Source organism: Corvus hawaiiensis, chromosome 21, assembly GCF_020740725.1.
Source record: "Corvus hawaiiensis isolate bCorHaw1 chromosome 21, bCorHaw1.pri.cur, whole genome shotgun sequence".
Lineage (NCBI taxonomy): Eukaryota > Metazoa > Chordata > Aves > Passeriformes > Corvidae > Corvus > Corvus hawaiiensis.
The window spans coordinates 2,433,572-2,453,350 of record NC_063233.1 but is presented as its reverse complement, the minus strand read 5'-3'; the positions used below and the strand labels follow the sequence as shown (position 1 = coordinate 2,453,350).

The 19,779-nt window shown below is 49.9% G+C and overlaps 1 protein-coding gene across 1 annotated transcript in view; it reads left to right on the top strand.

Moving 5' to 3' along the window:
• Positions 1 to 3,626: 3,626 nt before the first annotated feature.
• The window catches only part of NACC2 (NACC family member 2), a 52,067-nt gene continuing 35,914 nt past the window's right edge, over positions 3,627 to 19,779 (top strand). Inside the window, exon 1 of the mRNA XM_048325358.1 lies at positions 3,627 to 3,797. The gene's annotated coding sequence lies outside the window, so the exon portion shown is untranslated. The remainder of the gene's footprint in view (positions 3,798 to 19,779) is intronic.

Here is a 19,779-nt window from a genome sequence, read left to right as displayed (position 1 = left end):
ACTCATCACCTGGCAAAGTTCGCTCGGCTGCTGTGAAGGGGAGAGGAAAAGGCAGATCCCTCTGGCATAAATAAGTAAAGCACATAAACGAGGGGTTCTGATACATTTTGTTTTGTTATTTGCCGCCATTCACGGTGTTATGCTAATCCCAGTGAACTCTGCTCTGCCGTACCAGAGCTGCCGTGTCCTCTCCTGCCTCCATGAATATCAATCGTGCTGAAGTGGTGCCGAAATGGGCCATCAAAGGGAAGGTTTCTGGGGATTTTCTCCACCTACCACGTGGCCTTGTAGTTCACAGCCCAGCACAAGTATCGGTCACGCGTTGGCCGGGGGAGATAAAACTTATTCTACCTACAAAGCAAACTACAAAAATTCTTCCTAATGCGACAACTGATGTGCTTTGCAAAGCCCTCTGAAGGATTGCTGCAGGAAAAGGAGTCTCCCGGCAGACTCCTGGATTTTTGCGTCTCTTCCAGCATCCCTTCCAGCCCGGAGCTGCCCCGATGGGTGCTCAGGGTGATCCCCACCACCACCAAGTGCTGGGAATCAGCGCATGGCACACCTCAGCCATGTCCAGGGGCATCCCCGCAGCAGCATCTCTGGAGGCAGGAAGATTACAAAGACCTCGAAGGTCTTGCTCATTACCAAGTTCGCTGGAAAGTCACGTCCCCGCACAAAATAAATCAGAGATTGGTGCAGAGATTGATGCTTTGCCATGGGCTGGTCCCCAGCCAGGCTGGCTCCCTCACCCAGACATCCAGAAATACACCTGGAAATCAAACTGCAAGGTGTATTTTAACCACCTTCAGTGGCCTTAGAGCCCAGAATTTGGAGAAGGAATAAAATCCCTGAAGCTCTGCAGTGAGTGAACAGAGAAAGTTCAGCTGAAGAGCTGCAGCCTGAAAGGGTTAAAGGGACGTGGGATGCTGCAGGATTGTTTCTTCTGCTTCACTAAACCACTGTTCGGATGGAAAAAAAAAAAAGTTAGCTTTTCTCCTGCAAGAATGTAAATGTTGGGTATTTTATCAAGTGATTTCTTCAGCCCTCAAGCCATTCTTCAATTTGAAATGCTAGATTGAAAAAAACGCCGGCAAGAGAGAGAGAGAGAAAGAAAGAAAATATTTCCGCAGCCCAAGAACACTTTGCAGACATTATGGAAAATGTTGCCTGGTTTGTTTCCTCCACTCACTGAACCAATCTTTCGCATTAAAATCAGCAGAGTAGTAAATAAACATGTTTTCTCTAGCCCCGGAGCCATTCCGAGACATCAAATGGTACTTAAGAAATGTTTCTTTCTCCATCACAGAACATTTTAAAAATGTCCATGGCTGAAGGGAGGGAAGATGCTCCTGGACTGGAGCATTAACAGGCTCTGCTGTCTTTCAGAGCTGGGGAGGCCCTGGGCGAGTCACAGAGCTCAGATTTTCTCTCCTGTTGGAGCACTGGAGGAGGAACAGAGGTTTTCCAGCTCTGCAGCCTCTCGCAGCTCCCCGTGGACGTGGCTGGATTTCCTGAGACCCTCGGAGAGGCGCTGGGGGCTTCCAAAGCCCACATCCCTGTGCTGAGCCGGAGCACGGAGCCGCTCAGTGAGGCACCTCGGGACAGCACGAGTGGTGTCCCCACATCCTCTGTGACACGGGGGTGCTCTGGCATGGGCTGTGGAGCTCAGGGAGGGACAGGGGGACAGTGCTGGTCATCCCACAGGGATGTTTGCTCCCGAGGAGCAGTGCTGCAGCCCCAGGAGTGGTTTGGGCACACTTGGGGCATCTCCTGTGCCAGGGAAGCTCTTGCAGGAGGTATTTCTCATATTTCACCTTTCCCTAGCCCAGGTTGCTCCAAGCCCTGTCCAGCCTGGCCTTGGACACTGCCAGGGATCCAGGGGCAGCCACAGCTTCTCTGAGCACCCTGTGCCAGGGCCTCACACCCTCACAGGGAAGGATTTCTTCCCAAAATCCCGTCTAACCCTGACTTCTCTGAGCTGGAAGCCATTCCCCCTTTTCCTATCACTACTTCCTGACGAACTGATGTTGAGGTGCTTCAATGAAAACCAAGGAAGGGGAGCTGGGATTGTCACACTGGAAGGGTTGTACAACTGCTCTGCCTCAGAATGCAGTTTGGGGACATATTTCTCAAGCATCATTTCTAAAAAAAACCCCGAATTTATCTTGAGCAGAAAAGCAAATGTGTTTGTCCTGACCTGACACTGTTTTTTAAAGTGTCAAGTGCTAATGAAATTCCTCAGCCTTGAGCAGTTCTAGGCATTCAATGCTGATTTTTAAAATATGGGGATATTTTGCTGCAGATTTTAAGGCAGCCTCGAAATGATGAATGTTCTCGAGTGTGAGAGGAAAGAAACTTCCAGATTCAAAGAAGTTCTGACATAATCTCGCATGCAAAGCAGACAGCAAGAGGCTCCTGCTTTAAAGAGGTTTTTTGTTACTCCTTTGAAATTCCTTTAGCAGACCAACGCCGCACACTTTCATCATGCAAATTTGCTGATTTTAATATTTTGGGCTTAGAGAGGCAACAAAGCAAAAGGACTTTTTTTATTTTTTTTAGGCTATAGGATGAAATTTGGAATGGAAATGTGCCCACAAGGCTTGAGCAGTCCCAGCTCAGAGAACTCTGCTTTTTGTGATGCTTTGAAGGCTTTTTCTGCAGGAGAAGGGTACGGAAGAGGCAGCCCTGGAGCTGTGGGTCAGCATAGGGCATCTCCCTCTGATATTAAATCAGGGCTGGGAGACCATCAAAGACCAAAACTCCAGTGGGTTTTCCTGGGGATGGGAGCTCATTATATAATGAAATAACTGAGATAATACAGGTAAATAAAAATAAATAACAGGAATGAGATTAAATGAAAAAAACCCATTAAATGAAGTGAAAAAATAAAAGAAAAAATAAATTATCAGGTAAAAAAGAAATGAAAATGAAATTAAGAAGGAAATAATAAAATGAAATAAGAAAGAAAAATAAAATGAAATAAAATATAAACAGACAAAATAAATGAAATTTAAAAATGAAAGAACAAAAGGAAATAAAATATAAGCAGAAAAAAAGAAAATTAAAAAGAGAGGACAGAATGAGATAAAAGATAAAGCGATAATAAAATGAAATAAAAATAAAAATTAAAAATTAAAAAAAATAGACCAAAATAGACTAAAATTAAAAACTGAAATAAAATAAATTTTTTTTTAAAAAAATGAAATAAAATAAAGTACAAATAAAATGAAATAAAGTAAAAATAAAGTAAAAATAAAATAAAATAAAATAAATAAAATAAAGTAAAGTAAAAATAAAATAAAATAAAATAAATAAAATAAAGTAAAGTAAAAATAAAATAAAATAAAATAAAGTAAAAATAAAATAAAATAAAATAATATAAAATAAAATAAAATAAAATAGGCTGAGTAGAACACATTCCCAGCCGAAGGCACGAGCTCAAGCCCCGCGGTTCCCGCCCCGCTCCGGGCCGTGCCCGCCCCTCCCGCGGCCCGGGGCTGGGGGGGAGCGGGCCCGGGGGGGTTCGGGGTGTCCGCGGCCGGTCCCGCCCCCCGCGGCTCCTCCCGCGGGTCCCCCGGGCCGGTGCCGCCCCCCGCGCCCGCCCCCGCCCCGCGGGCGGCCCTGGCGCGGAGCCGCTGCCGGTGCCGGTCCCGCCGGGCCGGTCTGTGCGGCGGCTGCCGGCGCTGCTGGGCGAGGTCAGGGAAAGTCCATGTGAGGAGCGGCTGGAATCACTTCCTGCCGCCGCCCGGCCCCGCCGCGTCAGGCCCAGGGCAGCCTCGGGGGCCGGCGCCCCGCAGGTGAGCGCAGCCCCGGGACCCCGGCCCGGCCCCGACCCCCGCCCCGCGCCCCGGCCCGGCCCCGGCCCCGCCACGGCAGCGCCCGGGGCAGCGCCGAGCCCGCATCGCCCCCGGGCTGGGCTGGGCTGGGCTGGGCTGGGCTGGGCTGGGGGGGGACACGCACATCGCACCCTTCACCCGCAGCCCCGGGGGTCCCGGCCGGGCCGGGGGGCGCGGGGAGGGGAAGGGGAAGGGGGGACCCGCGGGGGCTGTGACCCCCCCACACCCCACACCCCCGGTACCCCCCGTACCCCCCGTGGGAAGCGGGGTTTGGGGGGGTCGGGGCGCTGCTGCCGGTCCTGCGGCAGGGTGGGAACCGGGGGTTCGTGGGAGCCCCCCCTCGGAGGGGGCTGCGGGGCTGGAGGTCGCGTTTGGGGGATAAATGCAGGCGCGGGCTCGGACTTTTCGCTCCCAGGGGAGGGAAACGCTGCGAAAAGGGAGAGATTGAAATCCAAAACCCGGCCGAACCCTGAAACTGGGATTGGGGGATGGACCCCCGAGCCCTGGGGTGGCGGGGGCTCCCCTTGCACGGCGAGATGCGCCCCCGTCCCAGCGGGGACCCCTCTGCCGCGGGGGGCTTGGGCAGCCTCGGTGGTGCAGAAATTCGGGGTAGGAGTTGGGTTCGGCTGGGGGAGCGCCGGCGCTCCCCTGCCCGCCGCAGCCTGCTGTAGTTACAGCGCTCAAGGACTTCTCCAAACATCTTCCCTGCCGTAGGAAAATCCAACGCCAGCGGTACATCGCGTGCTGCTCCGCCGGCCCGGCCGACGGCGAAGTGCAGGATCACTTCCAGCCAAGTCTCCATTACCCGCCGGCTCATTAATTTGAATATTCCCTTTTTTTTTTTTTTTTTTTTTCTCTCCCCTCTCCTCTCCCCCCTCCTCCTTTCCGGAGGCATTTGCGAGGCTTGTGGGCAGCTTGATGTGCTCACTGCCTGCCAAGTGTTTGCCTCTCGCCCTGCGTAATTGAGGGGCTGGCGTGCCGGCTCACCTTCTCCAGCTGAAATATTAAACAGCAGGAGAAGCTGGGATCGGTAAACAAACCGGGATGATTGCTGCTGCTCCGTGGGGACACTGGCGGTGGGGTCCTCGGGAGAACCAGTGCTGCTCCAAAGTGCAGCATCCCAGCATGGCTCACCCCCAATTTCCTGCCAGATTCACAGCCTGCTCTGAAATTCTGAAAGCTTTTAACTAAAAAGAGCAAAGCTGAGCTGTTCCTTATGAGCTGAATTGCTGTGTTTTGCCCAGCTGAGGACAGTAAGGCTGTGACCCCAAGGTGTGGAGATGGAGGTGATAATGCTTGGATTTGAAGTAAGTGGCAAATATGAAAAAATTAGAGGTCTCATCCTCTCCGTCCTGAGAGTAAATGCCCTTCTGTGGCTGTAACTGCTCTGTTTTGGGGTTTTTCCTCCTGCAGAGGCCTTTTAATTAAGGCTTCACAGGGGAAAAGCTGTCGTATTGGGATGCTGGAGGATGGGGATGGATTTCAGAAACTTAAAATTTGTCGAAAAAACCTCCCAAGGCGGCTGGAATTACAGAGAGTGGGGTAAAGCCTGGCAACAATCAGGACAGGAGCAGGGGGGTCCCACTGGGGCCAGAGATGTGGTTTGTGTGTTGGTTGTGCTGTGGCTGTGCAGGTCAGTGTTCACAGTACATTGTCCAGGGCTCCCCAAGCTTTTCCCAGAGCCCCTCTTTGTTCTGAGAGATGGATGCCATTAGCCAGGATGCGTGTGTTGATGCTGGATCACTTTGGACGCGATATTTTTGGAGCCCTCTGGCAATATAAAAGCCTTTTAGCTCCCCCAGCCATGACTGTGCTTTCCTGAGGGAGCCTGCTGGAATTGGAGGCAGATTTTGGCTCCTCTCAGCCGCTGCTGGTGACAGGGCAGCATCCCCACGCTCGGCGGGGACACAAAGCATCCTCACTGCTAGTGAGTCCAGTAAAGAAAAAGCCTTTCTCCTTGAGCTTGAGCCTGGCTGGAGCGTCCAGGTGAGTCCCTCTGGACTGGGCTTTGGCTCAGATCCCAGTTGGAGGCGTCAGGAGGAGTGAGGCCGCTTTGCGGCATCGCTGGCTGGGGAAGAAACACCAACAAAGCTCCTGCCAGAGCCTGATCCACCCGGGGAGCTCTGAGAAACCTCCAGACTGTGCTTTCCTGGCTGGGGACACAACCCAGCTCACCTTGGAATGGAAATATTTATTTCAGGCTGTCTTGTTCCACAGCCTGTGGTCCCTGCCTGGCTTCCTGGAGGGCTCATGCCGGGCTGTGGGACCAGCAGGGATGGGATCAGAGCTGGCTCTGCTGGCACACCAGCACTGGGGTGCCATGGATTGGGGACAAACATCATGGAACAACCTGGGAAAGGGTGCTGAGACTCGGCTCCTGCTCTCCTCTGTGTTTAAAAATACTCGAGCCTGACAAAATGGGGTTAGAAGGAGGATTCAGCCATGGCTTTGAATTTTTCCAGGTTTTCTGAGCCAGCAGCTTTTCAGGGTGGGATGTGCTGGGCCGAAGGGAACTGCTCTGGGACAGCTCCAGGGATGCTGAGGAGCAAGGGGGCTGCACTTGAGTATCTTTCCCCCCATTTTTCTAACCTGTCTGAGGTTTACTTGAATGTAATGAAAGAAATAAAACCCAGGCATTCAGCTGGAGGAAATTAAAGGGAATTGTGAGTTCGCTGCCATACCTAATGGCCAGAGCAAGCATCGTATCTTGCTGCAATTAGGCTTCAAATCGAGCTGAGCCTGTGTTTGGCATCCAAAGAGCAGCTTCCCAGCCCATTTATTCCTCATCCAGGGAAGTGGCAGCAGATCCGAGAGCCCTCAGCACCCACTGCGATGGGCACACCTACAGGAGGGTGTGTAGGGGTTTTTTTTTATTTTATTAAATCAAGCCTGTAGAGCAATTGAGAAATAGGTGAAGCGTGCTTAAAAGAGGGTGAGGCTGTTGATTTTCTCTACCTGACTTTATTTGCGAAGTGACAGGAATTTTGACAGGCTTTGTGTCTTTTTTAGCAAATCAAGTGTCATGCCAGGTTTGCCTGTGGATGAGATCATTTGCAAAATATGTTTCCCAGCTTGCTTCAGGCATAATTCATTGTGTCAACTGCAATTGCTCATTTGCTAGGAACTGTGATTCATTAGTGGTTTATTTTTTGTTGGGGTTTTTGTTTTTTTTTTTTTTTTTTAAGTTCAACTTGTTTTTAAGCAAATGTTTGGAGGCAGAACAGGAATCTGAAAAAAAAAAACCACCAAAAAAAAGTTAAATCTTACATTCTTTGTAGCCACAAATTCTGCTGTGAAGGGAAAACTTGCTAAAATGCCGTGTTCCCGGGGAGGGAGAGGCAATCCCAGGCGAGCTCCCCGGGCAGGATTGCGCTCGGGTTTGTCATGTGGTTACTCCTAAATGGGGACGGAGGTAATAAAAATCGGACTGCTGGGACAGAGCCTGCCACGGAGGGGATGGAAGCAGCGTGTGGAGCTTCCTCCTTCTCCCTGCTGGGGGGTTCAGCCCGGTGAAGGATCCCACTCCTGCAGGCTGGGCTGGACAGGAGGGCTGGGGGATGCTGGTGCTGGCAGCCCGTGCGCTGTCGGGGCAGTGGCGACGGGAGCAGTTCTTTGGTGCGGTGACCAAGACCCCCCGAAAGCTCCCGGCTCAATGGGATAGAATGAAGATAAATAACCCTTGGCACAGGTTTTGTGCTGTGTGTGTTCCCCGGGCTGCTCGCAGCCGGCGCAGTTTGGCCTCAGGCTTTTCAGAGGTCCTCGCGTCAGACTTTTTACAGAATTTTGCGTGTCAAGTACATTTTTTGGTGTTGCGTTTCCTATGAAGACAAATATTTCAGTGCATTTTTTTTCCCCATGGTGGGTGGATGGGGGGGGGGGGCAGGAATCGCAGCTACAAACTACTCTGCCCTAACAAACCAGCCTGTGTGGGCTGAATAAATTGATACACTTTTCACCAAAAGATTGATTTTATTTTTTTTCCATGCAAGTCCTAAGTGATTATGAAACGTACATTTAAGCAGAAGTAACTTGACAGGTTGGTTTTCTTTTCCCCCGTGCAACAATTCTCTATAAAGCACTCTTTAAAATGTTTTAGAGTTTTTGGTTTTGTTGGTTTTTTTTTTTTCCTTGAGTATTTGCACATTCTGTTTTTTAAAACTGATAAAAGATTTTTTACAGGCCAAAAAAAAATTGGGAAAGGGGGAGAGAGAGCACAGGAACGTTGGGAGTCTGCTGACTTCTGGCGCGCCGGCGCCGTGCCCAGGCCCTGCCAGTTTGCTGCGGAGCCCAGTGCCAGGAGCCAAGGGCAGCAGAGCGTGAGCAGAGGGAGGTGGCTCCATCAGAGTGACCATATATAGTCACTGGGACGAGATTAAACCCTTCACCTCCCCGGTGGCACCCCCACGGCCACAAAGCCAATATCGGGGTCTATTCATCGTTTGTTAAAACAGCAGGAGAAAATTCCTCCTTTCCCCCCAGCAGCATCTTGGTGGGAGCAATCAGGGCTCCCCCGGTTTATGGGCTGGTGTTTCTCATCCCTGGGTGTCTGGGGGCTGGATTTCAGCAGCACAGCCTGTGCAAGGAGCTGGGAGTTCAGCGGGGCTGAGGTGGTGGTGGAGAAGGGTCCTGCGTGCGGGTGCCAGCGCTGGCACCGCTCCACACGCGCGTTCCTGCCGTGGTATCCACTGGGAAGCGTATGGCAGCCTGGGATATATATACATTTTGTGTGGGGGGACATGTTTTACATGCCAGTTCTCCCTGTCATAGGACAAACATTTACACTCCAGTTACGTGAAGCATTAGGGAAGCAGGGATTAGGTTTGGAGAGAACATCAATCCTTGCGGGGAGGCTGTAGGAGACGCTGGCCAGTGATGACAGGGCAGAGGGGTGATAATGTTTTGGCCCTCCTGAGCTCTGATGGGATTATGCTGCACAGAGGTGTAACATAAATAAAGGGTTGGTGTTTCAAGGTGTGCCCAAAGGAGATGGGGAGTGAGGGTTTATGCATTTGAAGGTGGATAAAAGGACTTGTTTTCCAAGGGAAGAGGCAGATGGGGCTTGCTGGGAGACTTCCAGGGGGATGCATGAGCCTGGCTGCCCTGTGGGACTACAGACCCCTCCTGGCAGAGGCAGTGATCCGTGGCTGAGATGCTGCGGGATGAAATGCCCACAAGCAGGAGTAGCCTCTCTCCATAGGTGCCCCTTCACTGGAAACCTCCCTCAGCACTGCACCGCCCGCAGCGACCTTAAAGGACTGAGCCCGAGTAGGATGATGTGCATTTTGTTTGTTCTGTTGTGGCTGGAATCACATCCTCATGGCAGAAATAGGGATTATGATTTCCTGATGGGCATAAGGAGGCTTTGTATCCCTCTGACTGGATCTTCTCCCTTCTAAGAAGTTCTGATGGACTGTGAGGGAAAACTCTGGGGTTTTTGCATCACCCCTGTAGCTGCAGCCCGGCCTCAGGGCAGGTGACAGAACCGTATCTCTCACACATTTCTACAAACCAAAGTTGTTTGAAACTTCATCTGTCTGCTCCCCAATTATCTGCTCCTTCTGTGCCTCCGTTTATCCATGCTAACATCATCGATACATGCCCATGCTTAATGAAACATTATTGCTTAGGTTTAATTGTCTCCTAATTAAGTAAAATAAAATTTTGCACAGCGGTTGCAACAGCATCTTTCCTGTCTGGGAATTCTGCTGTGCTTGAGGTACCTGAGCCCTGGGAGTGGTGACAGCCACAGCAGTGCCATTCCATGGAGAAAGGGATGGACAACAGCAGCAGGCACCTCCCCTGAACCTGCTGCTCCTCTCTGTCACCCTGGTTAAATTAGATTAACTGCCAGCACCCTTTTTTTTTGAGATAAATCTCTGTGTTTGGTAAACCTGCTGGGATTGTTGCTTCAGCACATCCCTGCTAAAAGACAGGACCTGGGGCCGTGCTGAACACCTGCAAAAGGTGCCCCTGTTCAAAGTCAGGGCGTGCAAGTATAGGGCTGAATTTTTGACTCTTGTCTGAGCACAGTTTCTACTCTTAATGCATCATTAACATGGTTTTCTGCATTTCATTCAGCTCCCATTACAGCACTCAGTTCCGTCTGTTAATTTTGGTGTGTTGATATTTTTGTTGTCAGCAGTTTTTTTCTTTTTTGAAGCATATAAAAACCATTAGTGTGAAAGAAGATTAAAAAGATACATTACAATTAAAATGTTAATGAAATCGGCATCATACAACTTTTGAAACCATTTAGGCATTAATCTTTCTTGGTCTCATGTCCATTAACTCCGGCGATTCTTATTCCACACTGACCCCTGCTGAGAGAGTCGTGCTATAATTGGATTTTAAGAACTGGGGGGAAGAAAAGGAGGGAGAGAGAAAAGCCTTGAAAAAAAGTGGAAGTTGGGAAGGTTGCCTTCGCTTTCTGCGTCGTGTCCATGGAAATGAACCCGACAAAACCCAGCCCTGCTGTTCCATCACTCCTGAGTGCTGTGTTCCTCCCACGGGGCAGGTCTTGCCTGGGAATGTGGGAATGCTGGGGCCAGAGGTTGGGCAGAGCCCTGGGAAGCTCCAGGCTGGCTCCTCCTGGGCACTGGCTGTCACCGTGACCTTGGGCAGGACATGAGCACCAGGCTCGGCTTTGGTTGATCCCGGTGTAACGTGAGCAGGGCCAGAGCGGGATGGTGCGAAGGCTTTTTAAGGCTCTGGGAGGAAGGGAATGGGAGAGCAGCAAGGAATCGTTTGTCATTATTGCTTCAGCTTTCCCCAGTTCCTCCACAATAGTATTTCTGCATTTTTATCTGTTTGGGTTTGTGTTTTTTAAATGGCTCTTTTTCAGCTTACACAATATTTGAATTGGGACCAGCCCCCCTCCCCAGGCGAAAGAGGAGGATTGACTAATTCACAGGCTGTGTCGTGAATCCAGCATCAGGGCTTCTTGACTCATCACACAGCTCCCAGGATCTGTGCCATGGCCCCATCAGGGCTGTGCTCAGCCTCTCCGGCCTCGCCAAGGCTCCATCCCATCCAGAACACTCTGTGCTGGTCAGTCTGAGCCTTACACACTCCTGGACACCTTCTCCAGAGCTTTGCCTGTGCTGTCCAAGAACTTTACACCTCCTGTGGGATGTTGGATAAATTGAGAAGGGCAGATCCTTTAGGGAAGAACACAACTGTCCTTGCCAGCACGGGGTTTGGGGTTTTTGGGAGGGTGGGTGGGTGTGCTGCTCTCCAGGCAGTGATGCACCTCGGGGCTGGCTGAGCTGGAAGTCAAGGGATGAGCACATCCCCACTGAGGGAGGAGTGGGGTACCAGCCCAGCTCGTGTTTATGCTGCAAGCATGAATTTTTATTTATTTATTTATTTTAAAGCAAAAAGCTGAATGGGTCCATGGAAGGCGCAGAGCTGCCGTCTCCCAGCGCTCTGCTCTCCCGGCTCGCGGCGCCGTCGCTCCCCGCGTTACCAGGCGGGCAGGAGAGGAGGGACGGATGGTGGGGGGCTGGCCAGGGAGCCCACTGGAGCTGAAGCATCTGCAGGGCTCGGGAGAACACGCTGGCAGTTTCTCGGGGCTGGGTTCATGCTGTGGGAAGTGAGCCGTGAAGCACAGAGCGTGCTGCTGGCACCGCATCACAGGGACGCGGGCGTTGGGCAACGCTGGGCCAGGGAAGTGCTTCCTTGGAGCTCTGGAGTGCCTCTGCACACACAGCAGAGCCTGGGGTTTAATTGTTTTCCTCCCTTTTTATGTGGGTAAAAAAAAAATAAATAATTTATGGTGGTGTTGTTTTGTGTCGAGGCATCGCATGAATGTATAACCTGAGAGAATTTGGGATGCGGATCCAAAATTGTCACATAATGGCAGGAATGGGGAAGGCCTTGCCAGAATGCGACCCATCCTTGTCCCAGCTCAGCTGGTCAGATGAACTGAGGGTGTGTTCTGGCACAGGAGCACCCCAGAGGGGTGGTTTGTGCCTTTGGGTGAAACCAGCAGCATTGGTGCCAGTCAAGTTAAATGTCCTTAGGGGAAGGAAAATTGTAGGCCCAGGAAGAGGGAGCAAGGAAGAGCAACCCTGTACATTCACAGTGAGTGTTTCTGGCTCAGCACACAGGTGGGAATGATTTCTAGCAGGGTGAATTTCTGTGCTGCAGGCTGAGCGAGAAGCACACCAGAATCAATATCTCAGTAGTCCAATAAAACCTGTGGGAATTTCATTTCAACTCATTTCAAGTGATCTAATAACTGGCCTTTCAGGTGACTGCTGGGTGTTTGGTTTCTTTGTGCAACTGTAAAAATGCAGATTGAGCCCAGTGCAGTGCTTTGGTTTGGCAGTGGGAGCCTCCATCCCAAGGTTTGCTCTGGGGTCAGGCAGTGAGGGCTGGGACTGTTTGGGAGCTTGGGGCTTTGGCTCTGGGTGGTTTTCAGATCCACTGGTGGATTGTACTTCCAGCTTGCAGCACTGATTCAGTGTCCATCACAGCTCTGCATTCCCTTGGGAGCCAGTGGGAGCTTCAGCAGAGCAGCTGGAGGTACCCGAGCCACATGGTACCCTCATGAATATTTTTGCAATCAAGTTTAGGAAGTTTCCTCATTTACCTTCCCTTTAAGATCCCAAACTGGCTGTTGCTTTGTCTGTGAATGCCTTAGGAGAGGTGTATCCTGCAGTAGTTGCTGACTAATCTGAATTTGGCAGGAGAAACGATGCAGGAGGGAGGACTTGACTTTTTGCAGGGGGACAGGAGGGCAGCACAACTTGGAGGGGGTGGTGAAACCAAGGGAACCTGCAGCCTGTGTGTGTCTGGTCCAGGCTGTCACCCCTGCACAGCTTGGCAGAGCATGGAGCTTAATTTTTTTGCTTGACCATCATCAAAACACAGAGAACTCCAGTGGTACATTGGTGATGTCCACAGTGCGAGTGATTTTAAACAAAAATATCCCAGTGGCCTTTACTACTCTTTCAGAAGGTTTTAGAAAGTGAAAGTCATGACTTGTTGGTTCTTTTCACACCTCCCAACCGGTATTTCCCCCCAGAATCCCTGAAGCACTGTAGATGCAGTTCAGTTGCAATGCATTTATGGGGCATCACAAGTCACGCCAAGTGCCAGCCCCACCACCAGAGCCGTGCTCCTGCAGCCTCCCCTGGCTGTGCCTCAGGGATTTGTGCAGTTTGGGTGGTTTGGTGTGCACTCCCCACCCTGCAGCCTGCCCCTGACCTGTCCTGCGTGCCTCAGGGATGTTGTCCAAAGCCCAAGGTGCAGCATTAGCAATGGAAATACTGGGTTCAGGAGGTTCTCACACCCTGGTGCCCGCCCCGGCGCATGTGCCGGTGCTGCGGTGTTTGCTGGGACCTGGGAGAGGTTTTCCCTCCTGGTGTCTGGGTGACGGCTGTCCAGGTGACAGGAGGTGGGTTGGGAGCTTAGGAATTGTGTCTGGTGGTACCACCCACCAGCATGGACGGATGTGTCAGTTCAGGGAAGGCAGGGAGAGATTTGCTGGCAATTTTTGGGAAAAAGCCCAACTTCCCAATGCTTGCAAACCCATTTGAGGGAGTCTGGGGTGAGGTGTAGCAAGGAGCTGCTTGGAACTTGTTTCGAAAGGTATGAAAAGGAGAGATGGGATGGAGTGAAGGATTGTTCTCCTGCCCATCACTGGATGTGGTTGGAGAAACTCTCCAAGTTACCAAAAGTTGTTGAGGGGAGGAATGATCTCATGTGTCTGGGATGGTTTCATGCCCAAGGCAGGAGTTGAGCTGCCTCAGCGAGCTCAGACTGACATCCCAGAGGCTCTTTTCTCCTTGCCTTGGCTGCTCAGATCTGGTATTTGAATTTTAGTCTTTATTTTGTAGGTGGGACAAGAACCACCCACCGTGCAGGCTGAATGATGCCCTGTTGTGCGTGTCACAGGCGTGGGGGGCACTGGCTGCACTGTATGTGCTTCCCACTGTGGTCCTGAGGGTGCCATGGGCAGAGGCTGGGGACAGTGGCTCTGTGGGATGCACACTGGTATTGGCACTGCATGGCAATGCCCTTGGGAGCACAGCCCACACCATGGATCCTGCTCCGTGCTTTCCCCAGATCTGAGTTACATCATTTGTATGATTGGCCCCAAAGTGCCTTTCCTTGCTTCTTGCACCACTCCTGATTTCATCTCCTCATGCAAGGGCTGCCCCAGGAACCACTCTCTGCTCCTTGTCGTTCAGGGGAGGTTAGCTCAGGTTTAAACCACCTGGCTGTGGCTGTTAACTCTTGGTGACGTATTAAGTATTTAATATCCAAGTGCATTCACTTCCCACCCACATCCCCTGTTGGAGATGGGCTGAGGGAAGTCGCCGGCGCCCACATCTAAGAGGCTGCTGCCCGGCAGAGCTGTATAAATGGCTTCCTCCTGGACCTCTGCTTTTATGTTTAGTTCCTGACCTAATTAGCCTTGAGCAATGGCGTGAGCGGAGATCTCGTGGCTGCATCCAGCACCTCATCCCTCGCAGAGATTTCGGGAAGATCCCCGGCTGCCCGAGGGGACACCTGGCCCGGTGGGGACGTGGCAGCGGCGTCAGTGTCTTAATTCCCAGCGCTGCATCCGTGAGCCAGCTGGGCCAAAGTAGGAGTCACCGGTGTCCCCCGCACCTGGTGGCAGGCAGGGCATGCCCTGGTGCTGCCACCTCTGCCTGGTGGCAGTGTGAGATGGGAGAATCTGCCTTCCTCACCGCGGGTCTGTCTGGTTGTGTTGCAGCTTCATTTCTGGGCCCTTGCTTAACTCGTGCAGTACATCAGAGGCTCTTGTGAAATGTAATGTGCTGGAGCAGCAGCACAGGAAAAAGCTCTGCCTTCTGTGAAGCCAGACTGTTGCAGAGTAATTTGTTTTGTAAGATTTTGAAAGGCAGTGTTGCAATCTGTAACAGTAGAATAGTGGGAAGATGGTCAGGTGGTTCTTGGGACTTCAACAGACAGATTTCATGTCTGTGTGTTTTTGCAACACCTTTCTATAAAGGGAAACATAATTTAAAATATGATTACTTAGTGTTGTAACAGTCTTCTCAAACGTTTTTGCATTATGCAGAGATCATTATCAGAGGCTGATATTAACTTGCAAAGAATATTATGCAAATCATTCTCCTGTTCTTCTAAAAAGAAATTTCCTTCATAATGCAAAGCGTGACAAAAAAAATTGTGCAGAGGCTTTTGGCAAAATTACATTCAGAAGATGTAACAGTTTTTCTGCTTACTAGCACAATCCGTTTCTGCCTTTTGACTGGATTTGCTCAACTCAAGCTGATAAAGGCTGAATTTTAAAACCAGGGCTGGGGCTGGGGGGAGTGTGTTGTACCTCGTGGGTTCAGGGATGGTCAGGGAGGGTTTTCATGCTTAGATGGTTGTTTCAAATCCATCCTGATGGTGATTACAGGCTCTGATATTCTCAGCTGTTCCGTGCTGTCTGAAATTACGTGGTGGTGCCTCGTATTCCGTGGGGTGGGGAAGCTCTGCATCACCCTCAGCGCGAGCAGCAGTTCCAGGGAACAGGACTGGGGTAGATTTCATAGGGACGGACTCCCCAGGTGTCCAGGATCACCAGTTTCAGCCTCTGCATCACTGGGACCAGTAAGACCACCCTGAGTGGGGGGCACTGCAGGAGTGGTGGCAGGTTGGACCCCAGATGCTGGCGGTGGGATGGGTGGTCCTGCCCCATCCGGCCTTCACAGAGTCACAGGATCACGTGGAAAAGACCTCTGGGATCATCAGGTCCAATCTGTGGCCCATCCCCACCTTGTCCCCAGCCCAGAGCACTGGGTGCCACATCCAGGCCTTCCTTGGACACCTCCAGGGACAGAGACCCCCTGGGTAGCTCCTTCCAATGCCTGACCACCCTTTCCATGGAGAAATTCCTCCTGATGTCCAACCTGACCGTCCCCTGGCACAGCTTGATGCTGTGTCCTCTTGTCCTGTCAGTTGTTACCTGGGAGCAGAGCCTGACCCGTCCTGGCTGCCCCCTCCTGTCAGGTGGTTGTAGAGAGCAATAAAATCTTCCCTGAGCCTCCTTTTCTCCAGCCTTGGCATCTTCCTGGTGTTTCTCCAAGCATCAGCACGTTCCTGGAGGTAGTCCTGGCCCGGCTGAAGCCATTGAGGATTTTGCCACTGACTTCATCCCTCCTCCATATATTTTTTGTGTGTGTTGCAAACTGGTTGGATCAGTTCAGAGCTGCCCCTTCCTCACATGGAAACCAGACTGTACTGAAATCGAGCGGATTGTTTTACAGGTATTGGCTGTTCTGCTTTTGTTATAGATTGATTGACAAAAATAGACCCTGGTAAATATTGTAAATGACTAAAAGACTTGCAGGCATCACAGTCAGCTTTGGAGAGGCTCATTTGCTATAGATCCCCATTTTTCAGGCACTTAACACCATTTTGAGAAAACCAAGTCCTGAATTTTTTTAGGCATTTCTCAATACAAATGTGATTGAGAAAAGTCAGTAATATTCAGACATGTAGATTGAATTACAGTGGCAGGGAGAGTTTTCACTAACACAGGAAATTTTCAGGCTCTCTTTTTGTGTCTGGTTAGATAACTCAATATTTAAAAATCAACCCAAATTAGATAAATAAGCTGGAAGTCATAGTTAGCATTCGTCAAGCAACTTAGGCTGGATGTTCCAGCACAGCCTGACTCCACCTCTAGCTGCAGGGTTTCCCTGTTATGAACGGGTGAATACTAATCCTTGTTTATTCTCTGCTGCAGAGAAATGGATTTATCCGGAGTTTTCTGCCTTGAAAAGGAGCCCTGGGTGAGAGCGGGGTTGGAGCGCCCTGGGGCGGGTGCGATGTGCTCGGTGAATTCCACCCTTCACACCTTCCACCAACACCAAATCCTTTATTTGGGTGACACAGAGAACTGTTAACACCCCGAAAACGGCCCCAGGGTGTGGTTGTGACATGAAAATCAGAGCAGTGAGGGGTTACATGGGTTGGCTCTGCCCTCTGCTTCCCTGGCATCTCCTGGGGTCACGCTTGTTCCTGATGGGAGCTGCTGGTTGAGCCTGGAGATCCGTGCTGGAACCCACTGGGTGAATTACAGGGAGAGACTGGCTTTTTATTTTTTAAAGATTGCAAGGCAGGCCGAATCAAAGTAGGGAGGTGTTTTATTCTAAACAGTGTGGCGGAAAGGAATCTTTTTATCTTCTGGGTTTCTTTGTTTCCAGAATGTTTCGTAGCACGCACTTGTAGCAGAGCGGTGTTAAGCACATTCCTGCAAATCTCTTTCTGGTATCCTCTGGAAAAGGGTGATGCTGCCAAAATCAAATCAAATATTTAGCTCTAAACTTTCTTTTTTGTTTTGCTTCAAAGGATGCCTCCTTTTGACTGTATTTCTTTGGGTTTTATAGTTTTTCTTAGAAGAGCATTTGCAGTGTTCATCAAGCTCCTTCCAGAGAAGCTGTGGCTGCCCCATTCCTGGAAATGTTCAAGGCGAGGTTGGACAGGGCTTGGAACAACCTGGGATAGTGGAAGTTGTCCTTGTCCATAGCAGGGGGTGGGACTGGATGGGCTTTAAGGTCCCTTCCAACCCAAACTACTCTGGGATTCAGTGATTCCCTTTGTTTTCCCCCTTTTCCCAATTAACCTCATTTTAGGCTGTGAGTATCAGCAGTGGCTTTTATCCTGTGCTGCCCTTCTGCAGGTGTTACATCCCTACCTGCCTCACTCCAGCTGTGTTCTTACCCCCAGGCATTAATAAAACCAAAGCAGGGGCCAGCGTGATCATCTCCTGCCTCTGTCTGCTGCAGGGAAACTCTTCCCAACAGAGTGAAAATTGCAAGTGGTTATGGAAATTATGGGGCAGGGAAGAAATAGCATTCCAACCTGGTTTAATTTGTGAGTGGATATCCTGGAAATAAGTTATAGCAGTGCGTAGCACAGGTAGTTCCAACGTGAATGACGGGCTCGCCCTTGTGCGAGCGTGATGCTGCCTCATGATGTGGGAGCAGATATTATAACCTTGAAGAATCTTGTAGGACATAAAAGTTTTAATTAAAAATCCAGCTTGGTCGAGGGTATTTTGGTTTAGTATGAATGTCTTCATTTCTTTTGAAAAAGAATTAAATGAAACCCTTAGTATTCCTTTTTTTTTTTTTTTTGATTTCTGCATATTTATTCTTGAAGTTGAAGCATTAGAAAATAATTGAGTAAAACAAAATCCACAAGGCTTCAAATTACCTCTAGCTTAATGTTTTATTTAAAAGGTTTGCTAACTGACATTCTTTATAATGAATTAGGTCACGCGGCTCCGAAGAGTGTTGTCGGTTTTCTTTTTTACATTTAAATTTGAGGCTGCTTCCCTTGGAACTTGGGCTCTGCTGCCAGAGCCGTGCACGGTTGTGACTCCCCGGCTCAGGGAATCTCACTCTAATTATTCTCAATCACACCAGTGCAAATGAATATATCCATGTTTGGAGGATCGAAGCGGTGTTGTCATGGCAATCTCCGTAAGGTCATGAGAAACTCATGGATATTGTTCACTGCCTCTCCTGGGAGGCTTCTCCTACCTTTGCAAGGCTCTGGATTTGGAGAGTTTGGGTAATAACTTTGAAACACGATTGTGTAGGGGTTTGGTTGGAAGGATTTGCTGTTTCCTGCTGGGGGTTTAAGGGAAGGTGGTGAAGGGTTGGTGGCTCACTGCTTGCCCTCCTCTGGGCACCACATCCCAAGCCAGGATGTGGAGCCAGGCTTGCTCTGGAGTCTGGGATCCTTCTAAATCTCAGGGGTGGACAGAAGGGTCCTTTGGTTGGTGCTGGTTAATAGGGCTCAGTGTGCTGGGATGAGCTTTGGCTTGGGTTTTGTTGGGAGAGCTTTGCTTGTATGCAACCTGAAAAAAACCCCAAATAATAACAAAAGAAAGCCCCAAAACAACAACAAAATACCCAACCAAATGAAGCCAACTTTCTTTTCTTTAAGGCTACGTTGGATGAAGCAACCTGGTCTAGTGGAATGTTCCCTGCCCACAGCACCTCTGGTGACTTTATAAATATCTGGTGTGGAAGGACAAAGGAATTCACTGAAATTGGAATTCACTAAAATTGGTGTTTTGCAAGTCTTGGCTGAGGCGATCCATGTAGCTGTGGTTTTATGGTTTTGTGTTTCTAAATTCTTTTTGTTTAAAAAAAAACCAAAAGAAAACATAACCAAAAGTAAATGTTATTGATAGAGAGCCATCAGAGCATTTTAGGCACATTAAAACTGTAATTCTTTTGCTAACCCAAGACATACATATGTATATATATATATATATATATATATACACACACATACACACCCTTATCTCTTTGAGCCTTCAGACAGCTCTAGCACATCCCTGTGCCAGTTTTTTACATGCAGGTGGCTTGGTTTGGAAGACCTGACCTTACTTAATGATTGATATCGATATTCGACAAAAATACTGAAAACTGAAAGACAATCTTACACTTTATTGGCTGTGGAGGAGCCGTGGCTGTGCCTGCAGGGTGTCAGCTGAGTCTCTTGCATTATTTTTGTTATCTGCACTTAATTGCTTCTGGTTGCTGAGTCTTTGGAGATGTTGAGCCTCTCTGATCTTGTCCTCTCACACCCAGCGTGTTCTCACGCAGCAGGGGAAGAAAACAGGTTTTCACAGGGTTTTTCACCTGGCAGGTGTGCCCTGTTGGCCCATCCCTGCAAGGCCTGGCTTGCAGAGCCCCTGCCCTGCCCGGGTGTGCCCCTGTCCGCACAGGACACCCCGTGCTGGCACCTCTGTCCTGCCACTTGTCTGCCCACCGTGGGTCTGTTTTGACCTGGCTTTCTCCAGAACTTGACACACAGGTTGGATTAAAGGGTTTTAAATCAGAGTTTTAGGTAGGCAGAGTCGAGGTGTAGAGATGAGTTGGTGTTAAAACCCTCAACAAAACACTAAGCAAGTGGAATTTATAATTAAAGATTTATTTGC